At 46.7% G+C, this 24,014-nt stretch overlaps 1 protein-coding gene across 2 annotated transcripts in view; it reads right to left on the bottom strand.

Annotated features, from left to right (window-relative positions):
- Positions 1 to 22,064, bottom strand: part of sertad2b (SERTA domain containing 2b) — a 37,308-nt gene extending 15,244 nt beyond the window's left edge. Inside the window, exon 1 of one of the 2 annotated variants that reach the window (XM_030107231.1) lies at positions 21,964 to 22,064. The gene's annotated coding sequence lies outside the window, so the exon portion shown is untranslated. Of the gene's footprint in view, positions 1 to 194; positions 349 to 21,963 lie in introns of those variants that run through there. The other variant, XM_030107230.1, reaches the window with a different exon arrangement.
- Between the last annotated feature and the right edge of the window lie 1,950 nt (positions 22,065 to 24,014).

Below are 24,014 nucleotides of genomic sequence, written 5' to 3'. Positions count from 1 at the left end.
CCGCACATTCAGCCAGGGGAACTTTGCGATCGGGAGCCGCGGTCGTCCCTCTGCTCTGACCCCGCTCGGCTCCACGGAGCGCCAGCGCCGCCGCCGCCGCCGTCTCTATTATTCATTGGACAGGCGCCGCCATCTCCTCCGGACTTCGATCCCCCCCCCCCTCAACCCGTAGGAAATTAAAATCAGCGCCTCACCACATCCAGGTCCGCCGGGGTTCTACCGAGAAACATGGAGGGGGGTATTTAAACAGTCCTGGCAGAAACACGGGTCGTCCTCGCTCCCGGAGACTCTGACACACAATGGCGCTGATAGGAGGAGAAGCTGCCTCCGCTCGCAGGAGCCGCGCTGCCTTCACGGACCCTCCCGGCGATCCCCGACGCTCCGTCTCATTTCGACACAAAACGCGTTCTTTTATTTCATCCAACCGTAATAAACGCATCTAAAGCCTTAAAGTAAACGAATTAATCGTAAAATCGACTTGAACTCTTGGCGCTGTATTCTTGTAGCCGAATGAGTGTTCGTACCGGGTGTTGAGTTTCCGAGGAGTACCTGAAGGCAGCACGAGCTGCCCCAAGGAGAGGCGTCACGTTCGCTCCGCCCACTCTTCCACCCACGTGCACGAGCACGCACGCACGCACGCACGCTGTATTCTGTAACAGTTTCTCTCAACTCTCTCTCAAAATTAAAATATGAGCAACATTTAAACAGTTAAAACCTCCTGCAGAAGCCATTTTCTACACGACGCTGCTTCACTTCTCTGCATGTTCCGCTGCTGTCAGCCTCATTTTCTCCGTTCGCCTCACATCAGCGGTCAGCAGGGAGACTGTGGACTTTGGTTAATGATGTTATGTGCTGGCCCACAGCAGATGGCACAGTGCTGTCCAGTACAACTCAAACAAACCCCAGCTGAGACCACCGGGGCACGGAGTGGGCATCTCCCCCTCTCCCTCCTCCCCTCTTCACACATTTACACACATTTGCCCAGTTGTTCCTGCAAGACATCACAGTATTTCCATCTTTTTGGAGTCCAGATTCAATCTGGCACAAAGTCTGTAATCAGATCTGTTTTAAACAAATCATTTTCTTGGGTTGTTATTGCGTTTCTGAATAGCTGTGATGAAAAAACTGATTTTTATACATGTTTTAATTAATCATGCGTTTGTGTAAGAGATGGTTGATGCAGCAGGTAAAGCGCCCTTTGCTTCATTCAATTAATGCATATAACTTGAAAATACATCATTAAATAAAGCGAGAAAATTTGACACATAAACCTAGTGCCTGTTTTCAAACTTATGCCTGATACTTTAAGTGAGCCATAGTAATACTTTACATGTTAGGACAGCAGTGCCAGAGGGCATGGAGATGATCTGTCACACAAATCCACAAAAACCCGATCCCATTTAGCAACTTCCGAAGATAGAAATGATGAAACATGTGATTGTTTTCTCTATAATACTTTTAAACATGCTTTATCATGTATAAAAACACATCGCAGTGGATTACACTCATTTTAATTCACTGCACTGTCACTAATACGGCACAATAACACTTTAATAATAATAAGCCTCAGGTACACCAAAAGATTACACATTCTCAATTATTTTTTGGGGGCTTTGATATGTTCTACATTGTCAATGTTGCTCCAAAATATCATATTTCACTCTTTTATTTTACTACAAACGGTTAATATTCACTCTCTCTGGCTCACAGTTGGGTCTGGAAGTAGGTTTATCACATTTCCGTACAGTCTGAGGGTGCACAAGATAAAATAATAAACCATGCTTTGTCAAATGGCATGGTGATGCTGGTGTCCAATTACAATCCTTTACTGTTGCATTAAAAAAGAGCTTCTGGAAAGTTCAGAAAATGTGATTTTCTGATCAAATACTGCTTGTTTTTGACAGGAAACTGAAGAGTGCACGGGGTCCCGGAAAAACAACAACAAAAAACTTTTTGGGGTTGTGAATCAGAAAAAGCTTTTAAAATCAATTTCTAGAGGATTAAGTAAAAAAATGTGAAGAGGAGCATAAGAGTGCCACTTAAATGGGACTTTCTGGTTGCGTTTCATGTGTGACAGTGGTATTTACTATTTGTGATGAGTAATCATAATATGATAAATTTCCATCCACCTCCATTTAGCTGACAGCATGTAGGACAGGGTTGTCAAACACGTCTCAGTTCAGTGACACACAGAGCTCAACTTCCTCTCGAGTGGACCAGACCGGTAAAAGAGTGCTATAATAACATTGCTGTGGTGAAGAATATATGTGATGAAAATGTCTATATTTTCATTAAAAAAAAAAACAATTTCGACAGAAGAAGATTACAATCCAACATGAAATCAATTTTAACGAAACCTTCAGGTGCAAAATACAGTGGAATGTTAAGAAAAAAGCTTCTAAAACTGTTACTTTATGCATGTTTTTACCAACTCGGTCTCAAAGCGTGACTTTGAGGATGAAGCCGCTTTATTATCTTTAACCAGCATCAAAAATAACTCAGTGTTGTGTCCGCTGCTCTTAAGAAATTTGTTTAAAAATATTTTTTATTTGAAACTTTTACAGTTCACATGGAGATTTGTTGCTTGTGGGCTAGCTTTGGCCCACAAGCCTTCTATTTGACACCTCTGATCCAGAGGATGTTAAAGGCTAGTGGGGTGAGTTCAGGCAGAATTTTTCATTTGGAGCTTAAAACAAAGGAAAGATTCAGAATGTTGCATTTTAATCATCAACCATCATCTTAATTTTGCTCTAATCGTTTGGGAAAATGAGGTTACGCTGGGTCCTTCCTGTCTGGCCTCCGTGCTTCAGCACTGTCAGCACAACTGGGAATCGTTCATCTGCTGGTTTAGAGTCAATGAAACGCGCAAAGTTCAACATCAAACCAAAGCGTGGGGCAGACTCATGTTGCTCCCGGGACTCGAACCAGCAGCTGCAGCCGACTGACCTCCCAGCAGAGGCGGCGGCGGCGGCGTGCAGGCAGGAGTGGATCTCAATGGCAGGAGTGGATCTCAATCTACCGGCATCACGGGAACAGTTGGGGCTGAATGAAAGCGGCGGCTGCAGCGTGGCGCACGGGCGGGACGGCCGTGCACGTGAGCGTGCGTGCGCGCGCAGCGTAGCCGCCGCGGTGAATGGAGATCTGATTTCAGCCCTGCGTTCATCTCTCTGGACTCCTGAGTTGACTCATGAATGCCGAGCAGAGAGGAGGGATGGCTCTAAATAAAGATTTCAGGTCAAAAACAGGAAATGGCTCAGTGAGCAGGGAGGGCAGGGCCATAGCAACACCAACTGGAGAGCTGCACCCACAGCACCCCTCCCACCTCACTCCATCTATCTTTATTTATTTCTCCCTCGCTCTTTCTTCCCCCCCGTTCGCCGTGAAAAATCTGCCTCTCCTTTGCTTTATTTTTCTGTCTCTGGCTCTCTCTCTCCGACTCGGTGCTTTCCTGCCATGCAGTCCCTTCATTCAGGCTCTCATGTCAAATCAATGGGCTTGACAGGAATTCTGGGACCATAAACACCTCAACGACTGATCTGAAAGACTGATATTCTCTATAAAAGAGCACATGTGAAACCTGCTGAACGTCCACGATGCCTTTGTCTTGGTCTACGTATCAGGTTGCCTCTGTGTGAGTGTGTGTGTGTGTGTGTGTGTGTGTGTGTGTGTGTGTGTGTGTGTGAGTGTGACTCACGATGTGTTCACTTGTCCCACTCATCAGCTTAGAGCTGCATGAAGCTACATGTTGCCGTCATCCATCACTCCGTCCGTCGAGCGCTTACATTCAAACGTCTATGAATTAACGCGGGCGGAAAGCGGTCGACTGTTGCTCATGTGTGCCGGTTGCTCAGCGGCTTTGTTTACGTGAGCGCTGAATGGATCCATATTTGTCAAATTGTTACTCACTGCCGTAACAGTTTGCTAAATCAAAAGGGTTTATTAAACTCTGGTGCAGCAGCCATCGCTTCCCGTTTCAGTCGTGGCGTTTGTGAAGTGCAGGAAGTTTTCAATAATTCAAAGGACCTTGTGGGTTCCTTTTTATTAAGTGTGTGCAATTTCAAGGGACCTTAAATCTTTTTTGATCTGCAGGACCCAGGAGATGATCTGCAAAATGGTTGCGCATATGCAAATGGATGAAAACCTGATACAGTTTTTGTAATGAAATGATGCAAGCATGCATGCAGAGAAGAATACGCTGTAAATACTAACACTGGCAGTACAGGGACATTCGTACGGACAGACGAGGAAGCTGGACTGAACCATGAAACTGCCAAGTCCCAGGAGAACATGGACCGGGTGTCATGACACTCTGGAGGCAGACGTTGTTGTTAGTGTCTATCTGCTCAGGCGTGTGCAGAAGAACTATTTTCTACGGCCTTGGTGCCCATGAGCAGCAGCAGCAGCAGCAGCAGCAGTGTTTCCAGGGTCTAAAGCAGATCTAAAGCAGGTCTTAAGGAGGTATAACAGTCTAAATCAAGTCTGAAGTAGGTCAAAGTAGGTCAAAGGAGATCTTAAAGTCTAAGCGGGTCTAAAGCAGGACTAATGTAGGTTTGAATCAGGTTTAAAGTTGGTGTTATGGAAGAAAATAGGTTTAAACAAGTCAAAAGTAGGCCTAACGTAGGTGCTAAGATGTCAAGTAGTTGTAAACTTCTAAATCAGATCTAAAATAGGTCTAAAATAGACTTCAACATCTAAATAAGATCTAAATCAGATCTAAAGTTGGTCTACCATTGGTATTAAGGTCTAAATAAGGTCTAAATCAGGTCTAAAGTAGGTCTAACTATGTGTTAAGGTTCAAATCAGGTCTAAATCACATCTAAAGTGGGTAGGCGTTGAGGTCTAAATCAGCTCTAGAGTTGGTCTTGGCAGTGATTCTAAACTGGTTGATCTTCAACCGTCACTACTTACTGACAAACCACGACTAAAATCAAGAAAATATTGAGCGCTTTAAATTCATTCAGTACGTTTACATGCAGCCAATAACCCTTTTCAAACCCTTTTCAAACCCTTTTCAAACTCGAATGTTGGCAATAATCCAGTAGCGCGTGGCCATGTAAACAGCCGCCAAAACCCGGAAAAGCTCATTTTCGAGATTTGTAAAACCCGATAAAGATCGCTGGGTTACTCCTTTTCAAACTCGAAAGTGCCGCCGTGTAAACAGATATCGAGTAACGGGACATTGTTTTTGGTTCTGCGCATGCTCCATCCGCAATGAATCATGGTCTTTTGAGTCCAGCAAAGAGTAGGCGCGAAACTCACCACACTTTTGTCCGTGTGAGGCTTCCGCAATGCACGATACGAACTGTTATTCTGAGCGCGCACATCGCACATGCTTCCTTCTGAAATTTGGCGATTCTGTCTGCGTTCCGTCTGCAGAACGGAGTCACCGCAGCACTGCCTCTGCAGTCCAGTGGAGGAGGTTGCCAGATCTGTCGATCTAGGCCGTAAAAAAATCTGAAACTCGTAGAAAGCAGCCCAAACCTCCATCTCGGTTGAAAATGCACGTTAAAACCGAATTTGTATGATAAAAAACACGTCATAAACACATAATTATTTCATCAACCCATCCAACGTGTTCAAAAAAGAAGCTCGCTTTGGCGGAATCCCCACCCAATCTGGCAACACAAAGCCGCTCCGGTCAGAGCTGTTTTGTTTTGAGAACAGCATGACGTGCGCCGTGGTTTGGAAAGGGATATCCTGATTGAATGCGCTGACTTGTAAACGGGGGAACTCTGTCTGTTAAAGCATGGAAACGGGGTTTTCCTAATGTTTCAGAAACCCAGATATTGACCTGAACCCGAATATTAGCTGCATGTAAACGTAGTCAGTGACTTTCAGTCAGAAGCAGACAGTGTGGTTACTGAACAGAACATCCAAACACATTCAAAGAAATCCTCTGAATTTCCAGACTGGATCACTGAAAATGGATGTGAACGCAGCATCAAACGGACAGACGGTTTGAGCTAAAAACCACCTTCAAGTTTCCAGAGCGCACCGGTTCACAAAGTCACATCTAGAACATGCAAACTCCACACAGAGGAGGCTCCACCCCGCAGGCGCTTCTGAAGGTTCTGGGGGAAATGCTGAGCCGGTCTGCGACGCTTTAACGAGCACTGCGTTGGTTATCACCCCCAGAGTTGGAGGGTCAACGCTCCATCACGGGGGCGATTTCACTTCCAGTCGTTCAGCTTTGAACGTTCTGAATCAGGCGAGCTACAGAGTGTCGCGATTCGAAGCGAGGGACGAGCAGAAAGCAGCTGTGCAGACGAGTGGAGGGTGTGAGGGAAGTGAATATCATTACCGCCACAAGACATGGGTGTGGCTCGCAGGCCGTACATGGAGAGAAGGAAGGAGTGGGGAGCAGGGGGGGGGGGGGGGGGGGGGGGGCAACATCCATCTGCTTTCTTTCCCATTCTCTCCCTCTCTCTCTCTCTCTCTCTCTCTCTTTGTCTCTCCCTCCTCTAATTCTCTCCCATTGTCGCTTTACCAGTCTCTTTCAGTGTCCATCACCCCCCCTCCACCTCCGCCCCGCTCACAGCTGTTGCCTCCGTCACACACACCCACACAGGACGGCCTCTCCCTGATAGGACGACGCGTCCACAATTAGCAGCGCCGCTCCTCTCTGCCAGACGCCCACGCCGCCGCGACCGGCGGCCGGACGCGGAAGCGGCGGCCCGCCGGAATCTCTCCGCTCGCATCTCTTCCCCTCTCCTCGCCGCGTCCAGACTTCAAACGCCGGCTGAGTGAACCAACTCACACGCACACTTCAAAAAGGGGGAAGTAAGCGTGGGCCTCCCACCGAGCCGCCATTTAAAAAAAATCAGATCTGCTTCCTTAAACACAGTGGAGCTGCTTTCATCTGCAGGTTAACACTGAACCTGCAGGATTCGTCTGGAGTCCAGCAGTTTGCTTCATCACCAGAACACGTCCGGCGCCGCTGCTATCAGAGACGATTAGGTTCTGCAGAAATATCAAGAGGTCCGTAAAGGAACCAGCAACCCAATCAGCAGAGACATTCAGACCAGCAGAGCCAGAACAAAATCATCATTAGTGGGTCAGGAGGATTTAGTGCGAGCCACATGCTACATGCTACATGCTACATGCTAAAGAGCTTCAGGGCTCACACACCAGTGATGCTACATGCTAATCATGATTAAAGTATCACTGATACTCTCGGTTAATTAAAAAAAATGCATGTGATTGTTCATTATGTGATTCATGAACTGGGTAACCCAGTTAAGGTACGTTGAGTTCTCTCAATAGAGTCAGCCAAACTGCTGCAGTTCCATGCATGAAAACAAGCACGAACTAATAAATAACCGCTGTAGTTACACGACGACAAAGCAACCGTCAGGAGGCCGTGACACTGGCTGCTGTCTTGTGACCTTATTACGTCAGTCAAGATGACAAAGTGTGTATTTCTGAGCCGATCACGCTGGAACGACACTGTTGATGCAACACGATGAAGACCCGGGCTCATCGGTGACTCACTCATTCATCCTGATATCTGGACTGCTTCAGGCTGATCGGAACAATTATAGAAACACTGTGGGTCCACGTCAAACTGTAAATTTCATGTCCATGTGACAACCTCACGTAAGAATACAAAAAAGGAGTCTTGGATTGTATTGTTTGTTATCAGAAGAAAGAAGTGAACACTATTTGTCACACACTGTGTGACCAAGACCAAGATTGGGAGATAACAACATGGATGAGGTCGACACGTTCACCTACCTTGGAAGCGTTATTAACCAGCAGGGAGGAACAGATGCAGATGTCAAGGCCCGCATCGGGAAGGCAAGAACAACGTTCATAGCGCTAAAGAACATCTGGCAATCCAACCTTATAACATCTCGCATCAAAATCTGTCTGTTCAACTCCAACGTCAAATCAGTCCTTCTATATGGAGCAGAGACGTGGAGAACAACAAAGACCACCATCAAAAGAGTCCAGACCTTCATCAATTCATGCCTGCGAAGAATTCTAAAGATCCACTGGCCAAATACCCTCAGTAATGCAGATCTCTGGGAAAGAACCAACCAAGTGCCAGCAGAAGAAGAGATCAGGAGGAGAAGATGGCAATGGATAGGGCCTACCCTGAGGAAACCATCAACAAACATTACACGACAGGCCTTGACCTAGAATCCTCAGGGGAAGAGAAAGAGAGGCCAACCAAAGAACACCTGGAGAAGAGACCTGGAGGCGGACGCCAAGCAGACCGGCTACACCTGGAGGGAGTTGGAGCGAATCGCCCAGGACCGTGGACGCTGGCGGACTGTTGTGGATGGCCTATGCCCCTCTAGGGGTTTAAAGGCCAAGTAAGTAAGTAAGTAAGTGTGACCAAGAGGTCGAAAGTGGCACATGTGGACACCTCCACACATCTGGACCGAGGTGGGTCTTGCCAACATATCGTTTGTGTATGAATTAGGCTTTATTTCATTTAAATAAGAACGGCAAGCAGCTAAATGTTCGTGTTGGTCCTTCAAAAAGTGGCAGCGGTGCATCTCAGCATCAACTGGAGGGAATAGTCCTCTGCAAATGAAGTTTTTTTTCCTGCTTGAGTAAAATATGATTAAACTCTTCAGCTTTTTTCGGAATATTCAACAACATCTTAAACATGTATCTTAATTATTAACGACTGAAATGAGTCATTTTCTGACTCTGGCATCACAGAGGAAGGAAGACAGAATATCACAGATGAAAATCATCAAAACTGTATGATTTCCTTCTCTATAAGCACCGAGCTGGGGGAAGGATGAGCTTCTGTGAGTCGACTAACACACACTTTTACAGCTTTTTTTTTCCTTTTATTGTTAAAAAGCGAAGAAAGGAGAACAACACCTGTCTCATCCCTGAATAAAACGCCGCCGCTGAAGGGTTTCTGAGCGGCGTGTGAAGTGAAGAATTTAGGCACATCGCTCTAAAAATAGCAACCGGAGAGGGCACTCCAAACAAAACTTCTCATCTTGTGAGAAGCCTTGACTGAAAACAAGACGGGAGGGAGGAGGAGGGAGGTGTAGAGGGAGGGAGGAGGGAGGAGAGAGGGAGGAGGAGGAGGTGTGTTTGTTCACCGCTGCTGCGACGCCTTCAGTGTCAGGTGACTTACAGGAAAACGGGTTGTTTCTTTCTCGCTTTCATTCCGTTTCTTTCTGTTCACGAGTGCAGTTCAGAACTGCACACACACACACACACGCACGCACGCGCGTGCGCACACACAGACGGGTGTGATCTGTAGTGAAAGTTGGAAAAGTGTACGCGGGACGTTGTGCAGATCAGCTGAGCCAGTGGAAACCCTGCGAGACGCCGTGATCGCCGTCCCAGACTTCCAGCACAGAGACCCGTTGTGTGTTTTAGCTGGGAGCGATGTGAAAAAGGCTCACCCTTCCTTTTAACTGTGTGTGTGTGTGTGTGTGTGTGTGTGTGTGTGTGTGTGTGTGTGTGTACCATCCATAGCAAACTGGTGAGTGTGACACATTCCAGTGGAACAGCTCAGCATTACGGGACACAGATACCTCTGTCCACTTCAACAACAACACACTGACGGTGAGGACTGGGTCGCAGGTCGGCCCGGCTCTCTGAAGGCTGCAGGACCGCCGGGATCCGGACCCGCTCAGACCACAGCGGCGCTCATAGAGCCACCGAAAACAATCGCTCTCCGTGGAAGGAAGAGCAACTTTTCTGAAGCGCTGGAGTGAACAGGCGTATTAACGGGTCCGCAGTCGCATCGACAACAACAGGAGTGTTTGTTGTTGTATCGTTTCTCCTCCGTGCATATCTGGGAGATCTCCCTCGCTCCAACAATGGGTTTCTGCGGCGGGTTTTCGTTTCAAACATGCACTCGGAGTCAAAACCAACTGCAGTGCAAACTCTGCAGAGAGGGAGATACTGTAGCAGAAAAACAGGAAGGTCATTAATCTTCCACAGAAAGAGAGCCGGCCGGCCAGTCACGGCACACAAGGAAGCAGCTCCAGAGAGAGAGAGGGAGAGAGAGAGGGAGAGTGTCCCCCTCTCTCTCTCTCTCCCTCTCGCTTCTCTTTCTTGACTCCTGAATATCTTGCAGCCTCGACATCCTCACAGCTTCTCGTCTCTGCTTTTTTTCTTCAAACTCACAAGAGCAACACCGGAAGCTGCCAGCTGGAAGTTAAAGGTCAGAATTCACACTTTCTGTTTCCCCTGAACCAGCGAGTGTCAACCGATGGGTGGCGACCCAAAAGTAGGACGAGGGCGGCTATTCGGTGGGTGCTGTGAGTCGATGGACACCTTTCAGAAGAGTCTGAAAACGTTATGATCAAAAGAGCCGTTTTTGAAGTTTTCCATCGAATAAAATTTTGTCCGCAAAACAAAAGTTTTGCTTCTCAGACTGAAAACCGATGCTGCATTCATCAAGTGCCCAACTTTTCTAAATGAAACTCTCATCCTTCTCCTCTGTTGCATTCATGTCTGGAAGGAAGTTTCTTCATTTTGGGGCCAAACAGGAAGAGCATCCGTGACTCACAGTTTCATGCTCCACCCACCCGGAGTCAGCAGTCATACTGGAAGAGTAAAAGACAACCGAGCACAGCTAAACTCACAGGAAGGGGGGGTTCAAAGTGTCTATGACACATGCTGAGTTATGAGGCCTGAGTCACGACGCCTACCTGAGCGGGACGGCCGCGAGAGACGTGCGTCTGCGGCCCGGCCCACGCAGCGGCTGCACTCTGCTACAAACCCAGCGTAGCGCTCAGCCACGAGGCGCCAGGTTCACTGAAAACAGGCTGTGAATGGACCCACTATGCTAACCACCGCCCCGGGAAAAGGCATTAGTTACTGATGAAAGTAACTCCTGCACTGACTTAAATAGTATTGTCCAATTAGGCTTGTTCCTGTGTGTCTGCATGAGCTGCAGTGGAAGGCATCCTAAGCTCTGAACCTACAACCTTTTTCATTTAGCATCATTCATTGCTTTTGTGATTAAGCCGTGTTCGCTCACTGCTAACTGAAAATAACACTGATGTTATTCACAACAACGTTTCTATATTAAATAACTGGTGAAATTTCAGAATTTTCAAATTTTCAAATTTTTCAAAAAAGTCAAATCCTGTGATGAAGTGAAACTGTCCTCCGTGAGAATCTGGTTTTTAAATCACTCAACTTGAAAAACAAAAGCAAACATTAGTCCAGTGCAAGAGATGGGAAGTGATGCCTCCCCCCCGAACAATTCTTGAAACGTGAACGTAGTAATCCTCACGCAGCAGCAGTCTATTGCTTCTTCCCTGGCTGCTGAGCCTCCCACACCAGACCAGACTGGCTGAGTCAGCGCCGCTGCTCTATCACGATTCAGGCTTGACACACTTTCCCTCCCTCCCTCCCTCCCTCCCTCCTTCCCTCCCTCTCTCGCCCCCCCAACTTTCCTTCATGAATCTCTTCATTCACGACGAGCTGCGTTCAAAACTTCCACTTTTGCTCTTTTTCTCATTTTATCTGATTTGTGCTCGCCCTATTTCATAACTCTCCTTTCTACTGTGGATACCCTCACAGCACACACACACACACACACACACACACACACACACACACACACACAGATTTTTCTTCTTCATTTCATTCTTTCGACCCCCTCTCTCTCTCTCCCTCTCTCTCTCTCTCTCTCTCTTCTCTCTCTCTCGCCCTCCCTCCCTGCTGGCTGCCTTCAGGGTAGCAGAAGGGAAGTGAATGGCTTCAGCCCTCCCAGCTGGTCCCATCACCCAGCAACCCAGAGCAAAACAAAAGAACACACACACACTCACACACAAGCCTTCAAACAGGCAGGCAACACACACGCACACACACACACACACACACACACACACACACACACACACACACACACACACACACACACACACACACACACACGCACGCACACACGCACAGGTTCACCAGCAGATGAGTGTATGCGTGTTCCTAGACACACGCAGACAGATATGCAGATGTATGCACGCACACGCACACACACACACACACACACACACACACACACACACACACACACACACACACACACACACGTTCCCCCACCTTTGCCCTCCCAAACTCACATCCATAAACAGGCAGCCAGCCGGCCAGCCGTCCCCTGCAGACTCCCCCCCCCCCCCCCCCCCCCCGGGCCAGCACCCTCTCCAGACACCCGGCCCTTTGTCCACACGCCGCTCTGAGAACACACACACGCACAAAAAGACATATTTCGGGGGGGAAAAAAAAAAACAGATGAACATGTGTTGGTCCTGAAAAAAAGGACACACAATGCGCACGGTTCAATGCGGCGCTTGTGCTGCCGCTGAAACCCGGAGGAACCGCCAGACCCAGCTCGGCTGCAGCGCGGCACCGCCTCAGACACACGCAGCCTCCCTCCTCTTCCTACACCTCTTCATCCACCTGAAGCTCAAGGTGCTCTTCAGCACCCAGAGTCCATCGGGATTTCAACCAGCAACCGACGAACCAGTCGCAGTTCTTACACCTTTCCTTTTTTGTTTGGTCTTCGAGGTTACGTACAAAACGAATCCATCCAAGGTCGCAGCGAGTCAGCTGATACGGCGCGCCGGCGCTGATAAACCGACCCGTGCTGCCGTTCGTCTTGTCTGAAAGTCGTCACTCTGAGAGTCGTATCGTGTCGGGAGGTTTGAAACAACCTGCAGGAACTTCTTAGTCACTACTTTATGAAGGCGTGCACAGAAAGGAATAGGTCACTGGTGGAATATTCAGTTTGTCGTTACACAGAAGAAGAAGACAGCGTCAGCAGCATGTGTCTGGGTCATCATGTATGCTGGATCTCTGCTCAAAAAATGTTCCAACATCTTCATGAGACGCTGCTCAAGGAGCGGGCGCTGCTCCGGCCGGAGTCCAGCCCTGCCCGGCACATCCTGGTGTAGAGCACCGGGACTCAACCTGCCGATGTGTAGAATTAACTGGCGTCTGAGTTAACTTGTGACCAACAGATGTTGAAATACTGACTGAAACTTGTAGACATTCTAGTGAACGTCGTTATCTACAATTACTGTAAATTTATAAGTGTAGAGTCTTTCATGAGTCTTGCTTTAACATCTGCTCTTACAAGAATTCCACGGTCACTCATTAATATGGGAACCAGTCAATCCATAACACCGGCTGTTCGATCTGCTAGTAGTCTGCCTCGGAGTTCTTTGAACAACTAGCTGTTTTGCGATTTGCGGTCATCTCGCCTCTCCAGGATTTGTTCTCTCAGAATTTTTACTAAAAAAGTGTTTCTTAAAGGAATAATCTGACGATTTTGGACCCACACCGTTTCCCTATCATTGACAAAGTGAGACAAGCTCAAAGATACCTTTTTTGTGTCTCTGCGTCCAGTGGCTGGGTCCCAGCTGTTAGCATCATAGTTAGCTTAGCTCAATTAGTGGAGGTCAATAGGAGGCATAGCCAGACTGATGAAAGTGGACAAAAAACTCCTTCCAGTGGTCCAGGGGACGGCGTATTAGCACGTGAAGTAAATCCAAATGGTTATAATTATTTTAAAAGGCTTGTTTTCCTTTCAACCCGTTAAAATAATGTTTTGAAACACACAGACCTGCGCATGCGCAGTGCTCGGTGGAAGGATATATACCGGTGCACAGCAGTAGCAGCCGGAAGGAGTAGAAGTGTATAAAAGTGCGCCCTGTGAGTTTTGTAAACCAGTCACTTTTTTGGTGAAAGGAAAAACATCATGCCTCGGAGGTGCATTGTGATGTTTTAACAGCTGGGAGCCAGCCACTGGACGCACAGACACAAAAAAGGTATTTTTGAGCTTGTCTCACTTTGTCAATGATAGGGAAAGGGCGTGGGTCCAAAATCGTAAGATTATTCCTTTAACCACCGTCGAGTTCTGCTTGTTTTTGACTTTCCTGCTTCCTGTTTACTGCGCACATCATCACCTCACTACGTACCAGGGGACGCATGCGCAGAATAAATAATCCCTCGTTTAATCTGCTTCGCTGTCAAGGACCGTATATATGAGACTCGGAGCGGATTATCGATCCGGCGTACACCACCACCTCCTACAATCAGATCTCACATAAAATCCGCTCCGAGTGAAGCGGATCCGCTCGGGCGTTTACATGACGCGTTTACAATCCGCTCCACCCTGCAAGCGGATTATCGGGCCCCATGTAAACGTGGCTACTGTTGACTTCAGGTCTGCTGGTTAGAATTTATTTTCCAGCTGACCAAGTTAGAGACGCTGCGTGTGAAATCAGGTAAGACGACTAGTTTTTGCATTTACGTTTCAGGAGAAGTTAACGTTTGCATGGCGACTTATTGAAAGAAACGTCTGTTTGTTCAAAGATACCATGTCTGTTGTTTCATGACTATATTTTAAACATTTGCCTTTTTATGTAGTTGTTCTAGTAGCTTTAAGCAGGTTTTTTATTTTTATTTTTTTATGACCCGTTTTTAGTTATTTTAGCTTCATTCGCCAATTTTATGTGTATTTTTAGGGGCTCAGTCTATCGTTTCATTTTCACTTGACAAAACCTGGAACCATGAAAAGTACGTAAAGTCATTTCTTTCCCAGAGACCCTCACAAAACAAGACGATTTAGATTAAATTTATTATAACACGAGTATAGAAATATCAACCACAGGTATCTTAATGATACATGGATGTCAACGTACAGTGAATTCTTGTTATTTCTGGATGTTGCGCTTCTCTTTTGTTTTGTTTTTTTTCCCCCGGCCTGAGCACACAAACACCGAGCTCCACGGCAGCTCGTTTTAGCAGACAGCTCAAGCAGAAAGACTAAAATGGAGCCGCGATTGCACAACTAAATAAAAGGCATCTCTCTGAAATAGGAGGGAAGGCAGACAGAGCGAGGCAGCGGCTGCAGGGGCAGAAAAACAAACCGGGCTACCAAATATTTTGTTTAACTTTCTCCTTTTGGCACAGAAGGTTCTCATCCAAACCAAACCAGCACGAAAAAAAAAAAAAAGAAAAAAAAAAGCTATAGCTTCCAAGCTTTTTCAGCCCAAACTGCTCAAGCAAACAAATACCAGGGAAATGAAATGAAGTGAGATTTTTTCCTTTTCTTTTCTTTCTTTTTTCGGGGGAAGCAACACAACATGGAAAAGCTGAGAGTGTGTTTCTAGAATGGAAAACTGCAAGAATATGATCCAAAATAAATCCAGTCCATACTGAGGAAATGCAGCTTGGCGCACGCAGGCTCCAGTTCTGTCCACCTGATCGACAATCAGCGTTAGTTTAAAGTGAATCCAGGTGTGGATCCGTCCTGAGAAGCCTCGAGAAAAGAAAAACCAGCGTGAACCAAAGACCTCACACCGGATATCACCTCCAGTAGCAGTCCCAGTGAACACAAGGAAACACAATACAACGCTGATACACCTAATTACACGCACGCACGCACACACACATGCATGCACACACACGCTGTACACAGCAGAGCGATGCGCTGGCTTTCCTCTGAATGAATTATTGAACAGAAACATCCACCTAAGAGCCACGAGTCATGAAAACTCACAGCCATCCCTGCAATGTTGCACTAACTTCCATCGTCACCTCAGTTCACGTTCATCAAACCGAAGACGTTCGGTCCCCGAAGAGCTCTGAAGAGACGCCGGAGTCAGGTGAGGTTTTTTTAGAGGTATATGAAATCCGTTTTATTTTTTCCCCAATTCCGTTTTTTCCAATTTAATATTTCTGAATTTGGTATTTTGTTTTTTATGCTCATTTTTACCATAAAAAAGGTGTCTGGTAAGTGGAAATGAATAAATGTCCACAATTTAATAGGATATAACAGTCCATTTAATGTTTAAAGTCCTGCAACAAAGAAATACTTTTTAATTAGTCGCATGCGTCTTTGCGAGTCCAGTCCACGGTACGTTGACAGTATTTACAAAAAAGCTTTTCCCCTGAGGCATAAAAGTCCGTGTACTGTTCTGCTCTGTATTTAGCGCTTAGCGTGGAGTTTCATAACTTTTTTGAATGTGTGAGAGGGGAGGGAGCAGCTCGCTTGGACATCGTGTTGTTGCATCGCGTCTCGTCGTGGCTGGAACGCGCGTTCACATTTGTTTTCAATTGTATTTTGACGCAAAATCGCGGAAAGCATTTGGCGTTGTGAACGCAGCTTTAGCATGTTAGCAGCGCTGTGGAAGTAACGTACACATTGCAGCAGCTCGGGCGGTCCCCCGGCATGTTTGCTTTGCACTATAAGGTTCCAGACCAGATTAGGACGAATTCCGCAATATTCCGCGTTTTATTCCAATTCCGTTTTTATTGGTCATTTCCGCGATTCCGTCCGCGATTCCGTTAACACGGATTTCATATGGCTCTAGCTCTTTCAGGCCTGATCTCAATGATTTAATCCACAGAATAATGAAAAAAAAAAAAAAACAGACATGAATGAAACACACTTCTCACGGTGTCAATTCAGAAGGAATATTCAAATCTGTGAAAAAAGGAAAATTCCCTTCCAACCACCTTCAAAGCACGGCGATGGCAGCATCATGCTCATGACTGGCTGCCTGTTCAGGTAAATGATGCAAAATGTACCTAAATCCTGAAGAGACAGTTAAGAGTTAGGAAATCCCATTTCCCAGCTGTGTTTTTGTTCATTTGAGGACAAAGGACAACAAATATGTGTGGACAAATGACAAAGTGTATAAGCCAAGATGTGGATGAACTCATGTTCATAAAGGAAACAGTTTCACTGCGATATGAAAACCGGGCCATGCTGTCGTAACGTCTGGCTGCATGTGAATTACAGAGAACCTCAAAGGAACATTTAAATACTTGTGTTGATGCTCTGATGCTTTTCTGTTGAGTTATCAGCTCCTGGATGCAGAGCGCAGCCACGTTAAAGGTTAACGTGAACTCCACATCCCAAGACCGATCCTCTCGCCTTTGGGCACAAGCGTTCGCCGTACTACGAGCTCTGTGAAGCGCAGTGGGAGGCTCCGTCTACAACTGATCTTTATTTTCTCACTTAGCTTGAGACCAATCTTTAAAATCACGCCTTCCCTCTTGAAACGGAGCCATCTGGCTCGTGGAGAATCACTCCATCACCTTCACAGACGGCATAGTATGGATTCTGTCCCAGTTCACCTGTTTTATGTGGGTTCTGCGAGTTCTCCGGTCCGTGCGCGCACGCTTCCACGCTAAGCCCAAATTACGGCGATGGCACACATCATCATTCAGCCAGGCACCCAAACAATAATCTCCCCAAATGCTACTCTGCACCACTGACACAGATATCAGCCTCCCGACCGGCTGCCAAGCTGACACAGCACCGTATAACAAAGTATATAATCATTAGGCCGTAATCATCCAGCGGCTGCCGGCCAAATACGCCGCTATCGGGGCTGGCCCGCTAACGCCGCCTCGCTCACTGGCCACGGCCGGCTGTTCCCGCCGTGCGCTCCCCGGCCTCGTACGCCACGCCGCGCCACAATCGCCCCACTGTTTTGTATGCGGCGCAGTGCAAGCTGGAGGAAGGCAGGCTGTCCTGAATATAGACTCTTACATAAAGCATGTAAATCATTAGGATCCACTTTCAGTGTTTGCTATTTCAACAGGCAGCGCCGTGTCAGTGTCTCAGGAAACTCTCAGTGTCTCCGTCCGCACGGACCCAACAGGGACTCCTCGAGTCGGGCACACGAAACGGTGAACCTGACAGGGTTCGGTCTGGACTGAATGAAATCATGAATATGTTTCAGAATAACGTGAAAGACCATGTTGGTTCATATTCAAGAACAACAAGTTTTAGGTTAAAACAAGAATGAACCGTTTCAAATGTGAAGTAACCTCGCTAATTTGCCGTATATTTTCACTGTGCTGTAAACGGCAGAGACTTTCCTACTTCATCCACTAGGGGGCGTCGACTGGCCTGCTATCGGTAACGGTTAGTGGGCTGTGCTTTATGAGCTTTATAGTTTATTAACCACTCCAGAATGACTGAGCACAGACGGCTGGATCCCAGAGCTCTGTGAAATAATAATTATTCAAATTACTCCAGACATTCTTCTCTCAACTTAGTTGCCCTTAAAACATCAGGATCCACGACGTTGGTTGAATAATTCCCGTTGCCGTTGAGTAAAATACAAACATGGAGTCTGGAAAACTAAAACTCATAGTTTGTGCTTATATGGGACAGGAATCACCTCATTTACTTTACTGGGCCCAGTGTAAGCCATGAGGAATGAAAAGCGGAGACAATTCGGTGATTTGTACAATGAAACTCAGCATATTTCACAGCGGGAGGCGTGTTCAGAATAGATGGATCGAACCATTACACATCCTGGATGAAACAGCCAAATTTATTCAGACTGCTGATTTCCTTCCTTCGTATTTTAAGTCTAAACTCTACAGAATATCGACCTGCTCATGTAGAAACAGTGAGAGTTTTTGAATTGCTGGGAAAAGTTTTACAGTTTGATAACGTGGGTGGTTGATCTGAAGGCCTTTGTTAGCAGCGGCATTTATTAATGAGTACATTCACTTGAAATATAAGATATTTATATGATGGTAATAATTATAACAACTTACCAACTGACTGTAATCAGAGAGACATTCTGGACAGTAAAACACAAGCAGCGAGGAGGACGCCGCTGATGTGAGTCTACAGCAGGAGTGTGTGTGGGAGGGGGGATTCCAGCAGTACGTGATGTAACGCCATCTATCTATCTATCTATCTATCTATCTATCTATCTATCTATCTATCTATGTGAGTGCAGCCTCATCCATTATTAATACTCGGTTTTTTGGCTCCTGCTAAGAGGCCTGCTCTGCAAACGCTGCTTTCCTGACATCCGATCCCTCTCTGAATGTGTGCTTCTGTGTGTGTGTGTGTGTGTGTGTGTGTGTGTGTGTGTGTGTGTGTGTGTGTATTTTGCATGAACAGTGCATGTGCTCAGGCTCTCTGCCTGCTCTGTCTTGTCTCCTAAGGATCTCTGAGAGCTGCACACTCCTTCCTCAGGTCATGACTGAGCGATCCTGTCGGTCCAGCAGGAGAACAGCTGCTGTAATACATTAAAAAAAAAATAATTAAAAAATGTAAAAAAAACCGCAACTTTTCTGAAACGCCACTACTGCCCTTGTGCGCCACGGCCGTAACACACTTTTCTTTGCGTCGACGGTGGAATCCGGAGTGTCATGACTCCCGGCCCCCGTTCTCCTGGGACCTGCTCGCTTCAGAGCCGCTCATCTGTGGTAGCAATTAAGAAAGGGCGGTCTTCACATGGTACAGCCGTGCACGTGAGCGCTGGCGATAAACCGAACGCCGAATCCACAGATCGCAGACGTGCGATCGCCGTGCGGGAGAGAAGAGGAAGAGGAGCGAGGTGGGGGGAGAAAGGTGCTGTTTGTGTGAATAATGAAAAGGAGGTCAGTGCCTGAAGGGGTGGGGCTCCAAGTGAAGGCAGTGAGAATATGAAGCTGCCACACACACAAGCACACACACAGCTAAAACACAATAACGCAAAAGCTAAACCAGGAGAGTTAGCCCGTCGCTCATCAGTTTCTCATCGGGCGCGTGTCAGTCATGCTAACAGAAACATGTTGGGCTTAATTGCGGATGAAGGAAATAACCGCGAGGATCACGACACAAACAGCGGCGGTGATTATCGGAGCCACACAAAGGCTTCCGACATAAAAGGTGAAATACATGAATCATTTTCATCGTCTGATTAAAGGGAAACGGGGGCATTAGCCGTCTGGAGCAGCGCTAATGACGGAGCGTTTCGCCATTCAGCCGTCCTCCAGTGAAACCTGCCGAAGGATTCCCGATCCGTTAGCATCGTGGCCTCATCTGGACGGAGAAAACCTGCTTCCTGGAGAGTCTGAACCTCTGAGCCTGAGGCTGAAGCAACAGGTTAGCAAACACGACAGAATCACCAAGTAGAAGAGAGTATAGAAACTAAACCCTACATGAGATCAATTAGAAGCCTCCTCAACGCCTGTTTTGAGCCACTTTGCAGATGAATTTGACTTTCCTCGTAAGTATTTCACATTCAGAAACCTCTCGCTGCCTTTGTGACAGAAGCACAGCCCGTCCCGCTGCTGATGGCCGTGGCGGCAGAACGTGACGAGCCGCAGACGCTCGCATCTGTGAGTCACCAAACTTTGTACGAAAGAAAATGAATGGGAGCGATCGGCGCGGGCCCAAAATAGCAATTTGCAACGCTATAGCAACACCAAGGCGGAGTGGGACTAGCCAACTGTCCGTTCTGCAGGAACAATAACGCGCTGTCCGCCGGCGCCTCGGCGGACGCCTCTCCGGAGCCGCGCTTCCGGGGCCTGGGAGAGAGTCCGGCACGGCGTTCAACAAATGGCAGCGCCAAGCCCACGACATCGCAGGAACACCGCCGGCACCTCCACCGGCACCTCCGCCTTCGGTCCGACTGACACACACTGCGCGCGCACACACACACACACACACACACACGCAGGACCCTGCTGACTGCACGGGCGCCAGGAGTCGCTACCTGCTCCGGGTCGGGGCGGTGGAGTGGAGTAACGCCGGTCTCACTGAGGGATTATTGTGTGGTGATGCTATCATCACAGCCACTCTCCCACCGTCTATTTATAGTTCGCAGAGCTCTCCCTCCTCTCCCTCCCCTCGCCGTCAGATTCTCCACACTGAATGCCAAACGCATTAAAAGGAGAAGGAACCAGCAGCGGTTCTGGGCCCGGACGCAGCACCTGTCCCCCGTCCGACACGCTCCATACGTTCCACGGATGGGCCGCAAGTTCTGCTCACTTTCAGTCGTACATTTAATATCATGGCATCGAATTATGAATCCAAGCACTGGTCTCCTGGATGATGGTTCTCCAGTGCTTCATCCAGTGGCTTTCTACTGTGCTTCTGTCACACTGAAGACAACCACTAGGGGGCACTATAACTCCTGCTATCTGCTGCATGTTCAGGTAAAAACAGAAGACAACCACCTAAAGAGGTGGACAACATTTAAATCCAACCACAAGACCACTGCAACCCATTGCAGAAAAGTGACCAGTTGTGTCAAGTATGAGATTATTACAGAAGGAGAAAGAAAACTCACTTTTAGAGCGAACTGAACCACATTTAACCATAAAGAAACAAGTGATTTATTGTTCATTCACCCATTATAGCATGACTGAAACAACATATATCCCGAAATCTCAGGGCACTAGGGCCTGAGTGTACACACACACACACACACACACACACACACACACACACACACACACACACACACACACACACACACACAGCAACATCAGGCTCAGGTGGGCAATGCTCTGCAGCAGCACATCAGGCGTCTCTTTCTCTGAGCGTGTGCATGTGGGTGCATTTGTGTGTGTGTGTGTGTGTGTGTGTGTGTGTGTGTGTGTGTGTGATCGAGCTTAAAGACAGCTGGTTATATAATGCGGGCAGCAGCAGCACATCACTGAATGTCATGCTGGGATGAAAACTCAACAAGATTGATCGAACAGCTCTGTGATAAATAAAACTGCAATAAACAACATAAATTCATCATTTTAACTTTTTGACTTGACTGACTGGGTTCTTTCCGATAATTTGCCACTTTAAGCCGCAGTCAGAATTGAACAAAAAGCGAATTATACATGATTTAACTGCATTTTACAGATTTTGGGGGGAATCTGTTCAAAAAAAAATCACGTCCATCTGTCGGTTTTATCATCAGTTTAACTAACAACATGTCAGCTCGAGAGAAGCGTGTCTCTGCGGCGCAGTCGGGTCTCGCGCGCTGCGCCGCCGCCGTGCGTAACGGGACGTCCGCGCTGCGCGCACAGCTGACGCACCGGACGCACAGCTTCCCTTTCAACATCCACTTTCTGGACACGCGCGGGCTTTAAGAACGGGACAGATGCACCGCACGAGGAGAAGAGCACGGAAGCGTAACTTCAGAAGCCTCTTCGTCCTCCTCCTCCTCCTCCTCCTCCTCCTCCAGCGGGAGAGTTGCGGACGCAGCTGGAGACACTCACCCTCCTCTATGGCAGGTCCGTCCAGCACGGTGCTCCTCTGGAAAGCTGCAGGTGTGGGAGGAACGCCTCTGAGGGGGATCGGGACGGCCGATGAGGGCTTTCTGGAGGAAATGCCAGTGATGGAGCACGCGCGACGTCTCCGGAGCCACAGACCAGGCTGCCGCTGCTGCTGCTGCGTTCACGAGTCGTGGGACAAAACGGCTCCCAAAGGCGCAGCGCCCCCATCACACCTCCTCCTTTTTATTGTCTGAGCATCAATTAAACTGTATTTACACCTTCTATGGTACACTTTAAAGATCTTAAGATGTATTCAGATATAAGAAAAACAGAGAGACAGAAAAAATGAAGGTGTAAAATAACAATAATAAAATGCATATTTAAAGGTGTTATGATTATTTCAATAAAAATATATGCATGGAGATTTGAGAAGATATTCAAACAAGACAAAATATTAAAATAATAAAACATTTACACAGAATCGAGATGGAACACAATAAAAGGATGAACAACTTTATGTAATATGGCAATGGAGAGGTCAAACTCGTGAAAAGAAAAAAAACATAAATTCAAAGTACATAAATATTAAGGTAATATGTTAACATGACAACAGAAAATCCAAATGGATAATATGTGCCATAAACAAACACATTCATATTCAATCAGCTCTTTACCAGTGAAGTAATCTCATATCACGGGTTTATTTGGGGGTAAATATTCTTAAAATATTCTGTATTTCACACAAAAAACATGCATGTGGGTTAAATTGGTCACCGTGACCGTGTCTTGTTGAAAAGTTGGACAGATGAATGATTTTTCACTTTATTGTTTCTCACTCTGACACGACTGTGAGGTGATCGTGTATTCCCACAGTCCATGAACGCCTCGGCGGTGACAGACAGCTGAGTCAGAGGCGTCATGTCCCGCCCACACGGAGCCAGGCAGCCAATGGGAGAGCAGGACAGGGGCGCGCGGTCACGCAGCTCCCGAACAGTGAGTGACCACCCCAACTTCCCACTTCCCACTTCCCACCTCCGACCGCCTCAGCCTGGTTAGTGCACGGAAACAATTCTTCATGCCCATAAAAGGAAAGTGGGCGGGTCCATGCTCACCTAGATAGATAGATAGATAGATAGATAGATAGATAGATAGATAGATAGATAGATAGATAGATAGATGACAATATTCTGCATAGTCGAAGGAAAACTGTATTTTTAATTAACATTACAGAATATTAATGTATTTAATTTTGTTGATTGGAAATATCTGGTTAAAAGTAAAATACTAACGGAAATGACAGGATTTTTTTTATATTGTGATAGTTTATACAGTGAGATTAGGCTAATAGTTTGGATAAAACTGAGTTAAATTGACATTAGATATGTGTTTTTGAATTGTCTAAAACTTCAAAATGACTGTATCATACATTATTGATTCAAAGTAGCTTTTTTATACTAACTTGAAAACAAATAAACAATCTTTCCATGAAACCCAAGCTTTGAATATAATTTCTTCTTGAAAGTTTTTCCTGTAATTTTCTTTTATATAATTAATCTTGAGCGTTCATAATTCATCCATCCATGCCTCCGTCCAGTGGAGCGGATATCCTCTTTCAGCGAGGGGAGTGCGCCACCATGTGGCCTGTTCCTGCGATCACAGTCTTCGATGCATGCAGTTCAAATGATCAGTGACTGGTGTGTCTTCAGCACCCTGCCGTCATCAGAGAGATGAACAACGGAGATGATAGATGATCTTTAACTTTGGTGATGTTGATTTCCCTGAAACTTACAAAGAGTGTGGTGCAAACATTTGAAATAGTACGGTGGGTTTGAAGAGTCCTGCTATAATGTAAATAATCCCAAATGACATCAAAGGGGCTGGCTCTGGATTTAAGAGCTGGTGTGAGTACAAAGAGCCCTAAAAAGAATCTATTTCCACCTTTCTTAATGCAAGAAAACACAGAGTTTAAATGTCCAAACGGAGCTTTAAGAATCTGACTAAAAGAGCTCAGGTCTGACAGGGTTCAGATTTGGTTTAGAAATAATTTGCCCTTC

This window comes from Salarias fasciatus, chromosome 13, assembly GCF_902148845.1.
Source record: "Salarias fasciatus chromosome 13, fSalaFa1.1, whole genome shotgun sequence".
NCBI lineage: Eukaryota > Metazoa > Chordata > Actinopteri > Blenniiformes > Blenniidae > Salarias > Salarias fasciatus.
The sequence above is the reverse complement of the archived record's forward strand: the minus strand, read 5'-3'. Positions and strand labels throughout refer to the sequence as shown.